This window comes from Boleophthalmus pectinirostris, unplaced genomic scaffold (assembly GCF_026225935.1).
Source record: "Boleophthalmus pectinirostris isolate CB_2022bp ecotype Guang Dong unplaced genomic scaffold, ASM2622593v1 HiC_scaffold_23, whole genome shotgun sequence".
NCBI lineage: Eukaryota > Metazoa > Chordata > Actinopteri > Gobiiformes > Gobiidae > Boleophthalmus > Boleophthalmus pectinirostris.
In genome coordinates this window covers 13,530,383-13,543,897 of record NW_026571207.1, presented here as the reverse complement: position 1 = coordinate 13,543,897, position 13,515 = coordinate 13,530,383, and the positions used below count along the sequence as shown (strand labels likewise).

At 38.4% G+C, this 13,515-nt stretch overlaps 1 protein-coding gene across 1 annotated transcript in view; it reads right to left on the bottom strand.

The window, feature by feature from the left end:
- The window catches only part of spata5 (spermatogenesis associated 5), a 167,483-nt gene that overhangs the window by 105,092 nt on the left and 48,876 nt on the right, over positions 1-13,515 (bottom strand). The window lies entirely within an intron of this gene.

Here is a 13,515-nt window from a genome sequence, read left to right as displayed (position 1 = left end):
TTATCCTACACAGGCCCCAAACTCAGATTAATATCATTCAAACGTTAGATGTTGCATCCTTTAAAATGTATTCATAATCGCGCCATACAAAAAAGCAATAGACAAACAGTTTTAAGTAGATTGAGACTGGCTAGGCTAAGGAACTCCACCCATGCAAACCTAATAAAATAATAGTGATAGGAGACAAATTAGTTAATGGAGCTGCAATATAAATTAAGTAATGTTGTTACTAAAACAGAAGCAAGCAAATGTACAAGTAAAATGTATTACTTTTCGATATCAGTAGGTCTTGTACGATGTAGTAACAACAGGACAGTGATAAGGAACAAGAATGCGGTATATGAATAACCCAATTACGTCCAAAAAAACTCAGACAGAAACTTAAAATTTTTACTGGAAGTTTCTGAAAATGCACAAAAATGTCCTGTGTATATATTGTACAATGTGTTTGTAGACAGAGATTCATTTCATTTCAACAGAAAGAAATGTAATCCTGATGGAGACTACCGAGTCCAGCAGATAACATAGACGTGGATACTGTTACCCCCCTGGCTTGCACTCACAAAAAACCCATTTGTTTAGTAAGTCCTCCAACATGCTACTGGACTTTGTAAAAATGCACTAAGAACATGCTACACACCAGCTCCTTTTGTAGGACACCCTCGTCGGGCCGCTCCGATTTCAAATCTCCCCCCAAAAGTTGCACCTTATCCCGCTGTAAGCAGCTCTTAATGTGATGTTGGGATCCCCCTGCAGAGTGGCTGTGGCAGGGGACATTTTGGAGCATACAAAGAGAGCATTATTCCCGGCCTCTATTCTGTATGTAGTCCAACCGATGCTGCTGCTGACTGATGACTGCTTCCTGCTTTCCTGTTTATCCAGAGCCAAATATAATACAGGGCATAAACAAATGGCCAGTGAGAGATCTAATGTCAGCATATCATCTGTTCCTCTGTCCAAAGAAGTTGATGCATAGAATTTCATTGTTACTCAAAGTATTTTTTTCAAGCCCCAATGGACATGAATTATTAAGAGGTTGTAGAATATCTAAATATCTGAAAGTATATGCTGGTTGTAACAATATATGGATATTTAAAAGTAAAGACCTTGCATTTGTTTCATAACTGGAAATAGAGCTATGTAACAAGCTTCACCAAGGCTCTTAGGCAACCATCATGTAACCGCAGTAATTCCACAAAATATTAACAAATGACTACAGGATCTGCCACAAGTGTGTGCAGTTTGCCAAATTATACAAACATAATATTATAATCTTATCCTTTTTAAATAATATATAGCTCTTCAAACAGTTGTGTGACATTTGATTCCAGGTGCCCTTCCTGTTGAAACAGTAAATATATACTAAAGTCCATTCAGCTGGTTTGCAGATAACCCATTAGACCACTTCAGCCCAACCAGAGGAAACGGGATGTGTGCTTTAAGTAAATACTAACCACAATACTAACAATCCACTATTAAGTTGGCCCAGTCTGGTATTCTATGTAATTATCTTTGAATACAAAGCACTGCACTGTATTTCCAGTTTCAAATATAAAACCAAGTAGCAACATAGTATACATGGGAGAGGCCTGCATGAGCCTATTTACCCCTCAATCAACCGTATTTGTGAATGTATGATCAATGTGCATATAAATCTTATCAGGAGTTGTTTGCGAGGACAAAGCAAGACAAAACAGTGCATAGCCCAGAGAGAGTGAGCTGCACAGAGGGTTAGGTGCAGCGTTTAGGAGAATAAAGCAGATTTCCTGAAGTCGGAGCATTCCAAGGGCGCCGGTGGTCCCAGCCTGCCAACAGACAAGACGACACATGCAGGAGCTGTCTGCCAGGTAGGAGAGCACAAAGGGCCCTCATTTCCTCCTCCTCCCTCCTCTCTCTCTCTCTCTCTTTCTCTCGCTCTCTCTCATATACTCCTCTATCTCTATCTAGTGTGGATTCACGCAGCAACAACAGGCCAGCGGAAGTGCACTGCAAATATTGGCTCACGAGTGGAAGGGCTGTACAGTCTTCTGGACAGATAGAACAGATAGTGGGCCTACTTCAAACATGAAGTTAGAAGAAGGCAGATAAAGAAATGAGTATGTTGCCATAGCAAGTTTTCTGTTCAGTTTGCAATGATTTTATTTTCTGGCTTGGTTAAAACAACACCATGTGATTTTTTTTTGTAGAGACATAACACTGGCATGACTACATGGAAATAGAAAGTTTAAACAATACTTCTGAAAATGCATTATAGAGATAAATACTCTTCATGCCATATAGTGGAACATTTTATCCAAAGGAATAACATTTCCATGGCCACAACTAGTTGGATACCCCTTTCAGGCCCTGTTTGAGTCAGGATGGTGAAGTCCGCTCAGAGTAAAGCATGTTTGTCATATTTTTAGTGCAACAGAACATGCATATTTAAATAATATGCTTTTATTGTAAAATATCTTTGGCTAAAATGTTACACGATGGAGCTTTACCCATCAGCTGTGATTTCTATGGAAGTTACATTTACCATCACATTGTAATTATTATTGAAAATACATTGATGTGATTTGGTTACAAATTTAGGGTAGGCAACGTAAAGATGCACTGCATATGTTTTTATAGAGAGTTTGCAGCTCTGGAAATGTTTTTTCTTCTTTCTGCTCCTTTTCATTCATTTCTTGTGTGTTTGATGTTGTGACACTGTCGATGTCTTTTTATGCTTTATGAATGAAATAAATAAATAAATAAAATAAATAAATAAATAAATGTTATTGTTTTACCTGGAATAATCCATAGAATGGCATTACACTTACAAGTTGTGAAACAATTGCAACCATATCGTTATCTGTATCTGTAATACTCAATCAGAAAGCAAATACAGTACCCAATATTCATTTTCATCAGATTCACTACTAAAACCAGTTGATAAAATGTGTCCAAAGTATATGACTGATAATAACATTCCAGGTGCAGTTGTGTTTGTATGTGAAGTTTTTTAACCAGTAGAAGTCAGAAGGTTTTCACAGAATATTGGTTTGTTTACCATTGACACAGTGAACTCCAAACAGGAATCTTCATGTCAAGTTGATGTACGGTGTTGTGTTGGTATTTGCTCAGGGCAGATTGGTCAAAATAAATCAACTAACCTATACCGTCGCTGTAGGGTGGGTTGTAGTACTGCTGTTGTTTTTGTAGCGTAGCTCTAACCAGGTCCGGTAGTGCTGGTTTTCCGTGTGTTCCTCTGGTATTCTTGGATGCTCATGTGTAAGCTGATCCTAATACAGGCCTTGAAGTCTGATACTAGCCTGGGGATGCGGCTCCCCCAGCACTGCTTCCCAGAGCCGGCCTGTCCCGGAACGGCATCCCATTACCTGCTTGGAAAGGCACGCACTACATACACTCAGTGTTTTCTTTAGCCACTGTAGCTTTACGCCTCCACAAGCCTAGATTAGCCACACATCCAAGATAATATAATGATGTTTATGGTGGAAAAAGGGAAGCTTCTCCAGCCAAATATCAATATGTCTAGGTTCATTCTGGTAGTAATCAATGCACAGTAATGGATGAACCGTGGATTAGAAATGGAGAAAAGCCAAAAGAAAGAAAAAAAACACTTTCATAAAAACTTCACACAATGTAATTTACAAATTGATCAACCTAAGACATGCACAAAAGGTCAAATCCTCCAGCTAAGGTAGTCCTGACCTAGCCTGATTCATCAGCCAGTTTCACTTCATGGAGACCGTCTAACCTCGCAGCATTAGAATTCATTCGCCCGACAGTAGGAAGGTAGTTTTTTATTTTATTTTACCAATCATTGCTATTTGGTTGTGACGTATGTAATACGCAGCAAACGAGGCTAACTAGTATATTCCCAAATCCAGTAGGAAGAAGGGCTAAAGCGTCTTTCCTCTTCATAAAATTCACCAAACAGTCTCTTTGTTCCGGCTTTAAATCTTTTAGATCTCGGGAATCGTTGCCAACACAGAAGGTATGGTTCTTCGCTGATTGGCTGGTGCCCGGACTCGCATTTCTGGGGTTTTTGCAAACCATCTAGTGTATTCCGATTCCTGACCTAGTCGCTGGAGAGAATTGAGCGGAGGTACTAGGTGGTGCCAACCTGGTTAGTCCTGACCAAGACTGGATCTGGGTCCCTGCATGCTGCACTGCACCAGACAGGCTGCCCCAGTGACACTGAAAGATGGGTCAAATGACCAGGACAGATTTGGGGACAATAAAGTGTCTCTTAAACTTTATCTAAAAATTATACCACTTTAAAATACGTCATAAGTCATGTGAGCTCAACAACAATATTGTATTTTTAATAGTAGACTTTTAGGTTATATGCTAAAAGGTTACAAAATTTAAGTTACTGTTCCAAGTCATTTTTTGGCAACTTGTGTGCATTTGCAGCTTCAAATTTAAAATGCCTAAATCTAAGTCTGTGCTGCCAGAGGTGTTTGATTATAAACATGGAGTTTGACGTGTAGATACCTGTTACACCAATCACACGGCACCTTATTAGGCCTGACACTATAAACAATTTTGAAGCACAATATATTGCTACAAAGGAATATGATGATAACACTGAAATGATAATATTGAAACTACTACTGACAAAAACAATGAAGCAGAATAATCCCAATAAGCAAATGTTTATCTGTACAGTATCATTAAAAGGCCTGAGCTGCAACAAATAAATAGCAAAATGAAGCAATAATGAGCCACAGAAGCTACTTTTGTAACCCTCTGCAGCTCAAATCTTTTTGGTTGGATAAAAAAAATAAAAATAAATCCTCACTATTGTAAAGAAATGTACAGATGACAAATACTGAGCCACAAAACATACTGTTCCAACTTTTGTATATTGAATGATAGCACAATATTGTAATTATTGTGACAGGCCTGTTCTTTATACGTCCAGACCCCCTCCTCCTCCCTCACCCTCTTCTTTAGTCCTCCAGGTGCTTCCCAGTTTAGCGGCTCTATTTGAAATGTGGTTGTGGGAAGAGTTAAGGTGTTTTGCCCCACTTTAAGTAATACTCTGCAAAACCTAAGCTTAAGTTTAACAATAGAACAAAAGCAGAACAGGGAAGTTTGTCACAATGTACAACTTACTCATCAAATACAGCTTAGTTTGCTGTAGCTGCTAGTAAATAAGTACAACTATAAACTACACTCCAATACGCCACTTAGAATACAAGAATACAAGTTGAATAAAGCTTAAAGGTCCTCTATTATGCAAAATGGACTCTTGTGAGCTTAAAGTCATGTTATAATATTGTTACCTCAAACACATACCTGGAGTTGTGTTTCGTTTCATTCACACATGTTTGAGTAATCCTTTGTTATGAGTCTGTCTACATCTCCAAAGCTCAAAATGCTCTGTTCCACCTTGTGATCTGATGAAGCGGTAGTTTTCAAAGTTAACGCATTTTACCTTTTGTTTAGTAGAGATTGGCAATTCCATATCTAACATCATGTAAATGATTCTAGTGAAGGTGTATGGAGTTTCAAAACACAGCGGAGCACCTGTATCACCACATGATATCGCGAGGTGGAGTGTTTTCCGTTTGAGAAAAGAACTCAGCCTAAATATACAAAGTTTTTGTGTTAAACATGTGTGAATGAAACAAAACACTCCATGTTAATGTTAATGTTTTGTTTTTTGTTTTGTTTTTTACAAGGAAATAACATAACACAGATCAGAAATAACATAACATAGATCCTTTAAACATAGCAAGTCCTGAACAATTGAGAGAATGATGCAGAAACCAAACAGAAAAGTACATCACAGCTTGATCTACTTGGGTTTATAAAGTAAATCTAGATACACAGTGCATATTTGAAAACAATGTGGGAAATCCCAACGTAGCGGTATTATAAACAGGGTCAGGGTTAGTATTTAGTAAGAGTGATGAAAGTGTGGGACAAAAACACGCTCGCATTCATAAATTCAAAGCCACAACACACAAACACAGGCTGAAAGAATGCCACAGTGAGGGGGCTAATGCTTGAATATTTACCCAGTGGCCCACTAATTACAGTCTGCAGGAATTCAACAGTGATTACAATTAGCAACATCAGGACTGCTCCGGAAAACACTCAAAACACTGGCAGATGTTCAGACTCTTTACTTCAAATGACTCCTGCCTATGGTTTGTAGAAAAAAAATAGAGAACACATAAAGCACTAATGAAATAAGCAGTGGTGTACTATATTGGTTTTCATACTTGATCATAATAAACTACCAGAGGTCCCAATGTTCTGTCCTCTGGTTGGAGAGTGGTGAATTCACGACCCCAGTGTTACACAAAGAGAGAGAGCCTTTCTATGTGATTTGTAAGTGAAAGACCTGCCTCCTTGAGAAGAAAATACCATGAAGAATAAAGGGTTAAATAATAGATAACTTGAACATTGAAAAATCAGGTGTGGGAATGGTTTGAATGCAAGACATCCAGAGAACTCTTATAATAATATCACAGTATATCTTGTATTTATAATGACAAGGAACGTAATAAACATTTTTTCCCCGAATTAGCAACATTTTTCTTGCCCCTGTCCAGACACACTACTCTTCAAAAGTTTTAGAACCCTCAAATTTTTCCAGTTATTTATTACAAATCAAGTCGTGCAAGTCCAATGAAGAGCTTGAAATGGTACAAAGGTAAGAAGTGAACAGCCAGAGGTTAAAAAAAAGATAAAGGCTAACAAAACACAAGTCCAGGCTCTGCCAAAATTACCTCAGGAAAAAAGAACAAGATGTTGAGCTTGAAAACATGGAGTGTCCAGCACAGTCTCCAGACTTAAACCCCATCGAGCTGGTTTGGGATGAACTGGACAGAAACGTGAAAGCCAAACAACCTTCAAGTGCCACACATTTATGGGAACTTCTGCAACAAACTTAGGAAGAACTTTCTGAAGAATATTTAATATATTAGATACAATATTTCTATTGTAAAAAGAATGCCACAAGTGTGTTCAGCTGTTATATCTGCCATAGGCGGACACTTTCATGAATCAAAATTTTAGAATATGTTTTGGTCAACAGTAAACAGCAAACAGTAAAAAAAATAGAAAAAGTGTGGTGTTCTAAAACTTCTGACCGATAGTGTACATTGTACAAGTCAACTGTGAACTGTCTGCAAACAAAGAATATTCTTGTCTGATAATCAGGAAGTATGGCTTAGCATGCTAGTTGTTGTTAGCTTCAGGGTGATCACGAAGGGAAACTCCACTTTGATCTCTGACAGTTGTAAATTCATCTTGGTGAATAATTAGGATGATCAGAATACATAAGTTAAATGAGGAATAACTTTGGACCACTGCGAAATTAATGAGAAATGTTATTGTATACCCTGTATGTAAATGGAAAGCTGTTCATATAAAGTGTATTGCAATGAAAATATGAATGCAAAATTGATTCAAATATGTCAAGTTAACAGCTACTACTATCTTACCTATGTCAGGTTTGGCACCATCTTCTGTTCACTAGCCACACTGCACCACTAGCACTCATGTTTGACAAAGGTAAGTGGTATTAAGTGGAGGAAACTGCAGAGCCAGTACTCACACAAGGTACATGACAGTTAACAAATGTGCCTAAACTTCCCTTGACCTTTTTTAACTACAGTTTGTTTTTAAAAGTGAGTAGTACACAATGAGAAGTAAATAGGCTTTAAATTAATCACTCAAATTGGTTTAGACTCCAGCTCCATAACTTGTCAATATGTTTCCAATAAAATATAGCTAATACAACTACTACATATAAACATTTTCAAACACACTTTTTAAAGCAGGAATCAGTTCTGGAGAGTATGTTGTAATACCAAAATAATCAATGTAGAAACTTTGAATTCAAACTGACTGACATTTGTTATTTGTACCTACTGTGAACTTACAGCCTGTTCTCTTTCTAATCCCTCCTCTATCTGATAAGGCGGGTTGGTGACTTCTGGTCCTAAACAAAGATCCATCTGGGAGCAATCTCCTCACTGTAAGTACTGCTGCTGATAGCACACAGGAAGCCAGTGCACATTACTGTAAACAAATAAGCTATTCAGTAAGAGACCTGGGCTGGGAACTTTAGAGGTCATTGTTATACCGCTGTTAGGAGGGTGCAGCTCGGTGAAACTCAAAACTGTTTCAGAAATGGTTTGGCTTAAACAATGAATAAGCAAGGTCTAAAGCAGTACGGGCCAAAGACAAAAATAGGGTTGGAGTTGCCTAGCGAAATTCTTGGTCAACTAAAGACATGTCCTGCTGATCGATTAGTTGAGTGGGCAATGGAAAATATCTCAAAACTATTAACCATCTCTATGTATCTGAGTGAAACTGCACTTACTTGACTACAACAGGAGTTCATGCAAAAACTATTTATGCAGATTTATATGAATAAGCTGCTTCTTTTTTTGTTTTTTTTAAACAAATAAATACCAAAAAATACCCAATCTTCAGCTAACTTACTCACTAATATCTACTTATGGCTGCTGTCCCAATTAAATCCTTATAATCTAAATACAATAATTACAACAAATCAAAATTTTGGTTGACTGAGACACCATTTGCCAATTAATCACTCACATCAGACCCACAGCTCTGGAGAAAACTACTAACAAAACTGAACAAAACACACACACACACACAAACTGAACTGTTGAAAAATCATTGATATTGCAGAGAATTTTATTTAATCGTCATAGCCAATGTAGAGTAAACAACAACTACAAAAATCTAAGTTCTTATTGTGAGTAAGACTTATTGTGATTTTTTTGGAGAAGCTTCAATATTGACGCAGTTTATAATTATCACTGGTGCATTTCCAAAAACAATAGGAAGTCAGAGGACACAGTGTGCTTGACAGTAGAAAGAACAATGTCCGCTGCATGGAATAATTCCAAATACACGCTGTAATATAAGATTAGATAGATTTTTTTTGTTTTGTTTTTGTCTCCATGGAACATAGTAGGGGAAGAAATAACATTTCCACTAAGGCTGGGTATCACAAGGTCCCTCACGATTCGATATGATACACCGGAGTTACAATATTTCCAGTGGCACTGAAAACTCTCTGTGACGCGCTTGTTGCGCAGATGCACATGTGCCACGGATATAGAGTGTGTAGCGTAGGAGAAGTAACATTTGGCTTTGGAACAAGTGCCGCTGCCAACTCTCCAGCTCTCACTGTGGCAGCTCGGGTTAGAGTCCTGCTCCAGGACGGGTACCTGTAGACTTAAGAGAGAGAGAACCTCGAGTATGAGGAACAGGGTACTGGCAAACTGTGATCGGGCGACGACTGCACCATGGGGCTCCGTGGGGTGCGGAGCTCTATGCTAGTCCTTTCGACTGTGGTTTTGTGATTGTAATTCTTGAAATTGTAACTTTTCAATTTGTAGGCCTATTCTAATGGATGCTTCAGTTAGAATGCTTTTAATTCGTATGTGGTTTAACACGGGCACGGGCGAGTAACAGGTGGAAAGTTGACAGGTCCGAGAGGGTGCGGGTCTCCAAAAATGGACCCGTGCAAGACTGAGTCGGTTCACGTTGGTCACGTGTGGTGATCGCGGTGGCCCGATGTGCAGCGCGGTGGGCCTCTTAGTACCACAGTGATTTATTTTTGCATTTATAGCGACAGCCCTAGAACCAAATACATTTTAACAACAATGAATATGTTAAGTGTATTGCATAAACATTTCCTTCCACTAAATAAGCAACAAAACTGTGGTGCGGTCACAAAAAAAATTGCTAAAAGATATCAAAAACTATATATTCATACAACAACCCACTACTACCCATATAGGAAAAGGCTATATAGCTATTTCGATATTTTTGCACACCCCTAATCTCAACAGAGACAAGCAGAATATGGACCATCCACTAGAAAGTTACATAATACAATGGAAGAAAAAGTGATGACTAAAATCGACTAATATTAGATCTGGCAGCCATGAGACAACAACCACAAATCATCTTTCCAACAGTGCACTTTCTCCTGTCTTCCTGTGTCCGTCCCTTCCTCCCACTCTGTCCATCACACAGCTGGGCCCCGGACCCTCCCCTCTCTGACAAAGGCCTACATTGACTCTATTGACACCCCGGCATGCCATTAATCTTAATTTGTCCCATCATATCCTGCTATTGGTATGGAAATGTGGGCCCATCTCCGGTGTGGTGCTTGAGTCGTGATGCGTGCTCAAACATGGCTGAGTGGGAGAGTGCCTGTACATTTGACCGCTTCCGTTCCCACTGGCCCCTTGTTTAAATGTCATGAATGTTCCCGATGACACACTCAGTAGGAGGTGTGGGCAGGAGCTGGCCTAATGTGCTCAGTTGCCCGGGGAGTCACTTCCTGAGGCCAGATGGGAACCCAGGGATGTCCCAAAGGAGATGGAGGTAGCTATCAATTTCCAGTTAAGGCTCAGAAATATGCACACATTTAAGCAACAGCGTGTGCAAACATTAGAGGTAAGTTGGTGTGGTGTCTTCACTGGTTAGAGTCAGGATTAAACTAACAACGTTTGGATTAGTGGACAAACTCTTCCACAGTATAATTCCAGCAAGGAAAAGGTTATAAATATTGTACCAATATTGCAATACTGTAATGACAAAAAAGGTGGACTACAAAAAAAAAGTACTTCAGGAGAACCACTGAGTGATAAACACATAAACGAGGGAAATGAGAGCATATCTAGAGAACATTTTAGATATGTATTTAATGTCTTCTTGTCTTTCTTTCTTGGAATTCTGTCATTGTTTAACAGGGTTAGGCATTATAAGCACTTTTTTACTTTAGCCTAAACCCTTTCGGTCATGATCCACGGGGTTGTAGTCTATGTTTTGTTTTGTTTTGTAATGCTGACAAATGACTATAAAACTACAGCTACAAAAAAAAAAATCTGATTTGTCTGTCTTCATTGGCTGATTTATATCATCCATTTGTTCCTTTCATTAAACTGATAATAAAGTCAGTATCAAATATTAAGTGTATCGTATTGAGGAGCTAGGCATGAATAAAAGGTCTGGTGGCTCATTCTGACTTGTTATATTCACTTTATTGACCACCTTTTCATGGCCCTTAAACAGCCCTCAACTGTGTCTGTGTTTTTGGTGTATGGCTTTTGATGATAAAAACATGGACACCCCTCTTTTTTTATGATGAAGATTAGACTTTGTAGATAGATATTTTTTCTTTCAAAAGACTACATTGGGTTCTTGGGTGAGTTGGTTACTCTTGGAATACGTCTTCTGTATGTTTCAATGTTACAGGATATGAGAGAAGCTCCAGTGCCACAACCAAACACAAAAAGATGAATGAGACTACTGACATATTTCAGAAATGTGATGGTTTAAAATTTAGTATTTTAATATGTATTGCCGTTTCCACATAGCCTGATTCATCAGCCAGTTTCACTTTGTGGAAACTGTCTGACCTCGCAGCAGTAGGATCTGTTCGCTTGATGGTAGGCAGGTACTTCATTTGTATTTAACCAATTGCTGCTATTTGGTTGTGACGTGTGTAATGCACTGCTAACGGGTCTAACTGTTATATTAAACTGTTCCCAAATCCCACAGGAAGAAGGGCAATAACGTCTTTCGCCTTGATAAAATTCATACATACATCTCGACCATTTTGCTTACTGTTGTGCTATACCTCAAAAAGGGACCCAGTCATGGTTTCACAGCTCTTCGCTGTTTGGCCGGTGCGCGGTCTACAACTTCTGGGGTTCTTGCAAACCGTCTAGCGTATTCTGATTCCTGACCTAGTTGCTGGAGAAACTGAGCGGAGGCACTAGGTGGAGCCAGCCTGGCTAGCTAGTTAAGCTCTACTTTTTAATTTGAATGCATTTTATATTTCTTGGAACATAATTATTTTGCTGTACATAAGCCTAGCACTGTAAATGTTAATGCATGCTGACCCAACCACTGTCGCCCTCACAGCTCCAATGGAGTAAGACGGTATTGTAAATGCATGGCTGATTAAATCATTGAGCCTAAGTGTATGAGACAGACAGACATGGGGCTGGCTGCAAGAGCTTAAGAGGAGCACTGGGACACTCTCTATTCCCTGTGTCCTTTTTGACAAGGCCCAGACCCAGGCTTTGATCAGCACTCAGGAAATTTCATTAGGACGGAGATGGCTGGATAAAAGACCAAAGAAAGCCAGAGTGGATGAGAGGAGGAAGAGAGCGAGATAAAAGGGGAGAAAACGGATGGACGGAGGGAGGACGCAGGAGCCGTGATAAGAAGAGCTTTTCAAGTCGACAAAGGAGAGCTCAAATCTGGGACGTCTGTACATTTTAAGTGTACCATATATCAATATCTATGTTTAATGTATGGCTGTAGAGGAAAGTAAATCAACTTCTATAGGTTATAGGCCTGTCATGATAATAACTATAACGACTTGTTCAATATATGAGAGCTATAATAGCTTTTTGGGGGTTAATATTTATGGTGAATATATTTTGTTTGCTTTACTTGGACATTTTTGGTTATATTGTGGCTATGTGATAATCCGTAAAAGGTTGAATTAATGGTGTCTATGACTAAAGTGTTTCATTCTGCAATTTCTTTATTGTAGATCATAATTTAGAATAATTTAGAATATTTATTATGGTATAAATCTGCTCTTGGGTTGTTATGTCAGTGGTATAAATTTGTTGCAGTATTATTGTCTATCATCTATATGTGCTTCAGCAATATATTGCACTTTTAAATTTGTTAGTGTGACAGGCCTAATATGTTGTCAATTTAATACTCACAAAAAATGCACAGATTCATACCTGTGTGTAGAAACACTGGAATCAAGGTGGTGTAGTGCTTTCCCAATGAGCAGAAAAACAGTATTTCCCTGGTCAGAAAGGGGATCAAACTGCCAATCTTCAGATTACAGAACCAACTCTATTCATCTGAGCCACAGACAACCTGTTATATTACTGTCAATAGGTGTGGTTGATATGCCACACCTAAAACAATTTATATCATGACTTTCTAGCATAGCAGAGCATAGATGAAAATGTAGATGTTTTTATCACAAATCTTGTAGTATAATAATATTGTCTTTAAAGGTACCGAGTGCTTGTCTCTGTGAAACCGTTTGCCTAGAATGTTCCCGGGAAAGGCATTAAACTTCTATCTTTAGATTTATTCAATTCAAAACAACATGCATTGTGAGTAGGGCTGGGTATCATTAAGCAGTTGCTGATAAGATAGATACCTCGATACACAGACCACAATACAATACATATCTCGATATAGTGCACGTTGGATTCGATACGATATATTTCAAATCAATTCGATATGGTTCAATAAAAAATAAAGACTAAATCATGGCTGTGATAATACAAATCTTTGATAAACACCTTCTTGTACAAAGTTAATATGAAACACAAACATTTTAATCATCAAAACAGTGAAAATGTCAAATGTGCCATATCAACGAGTTTCCTTCCTCTAAACAAGCAAAAAAAAAAAACCTGTAGCACTGTAATAAAATAATTGAATAAAATATACCAAAAAATACTC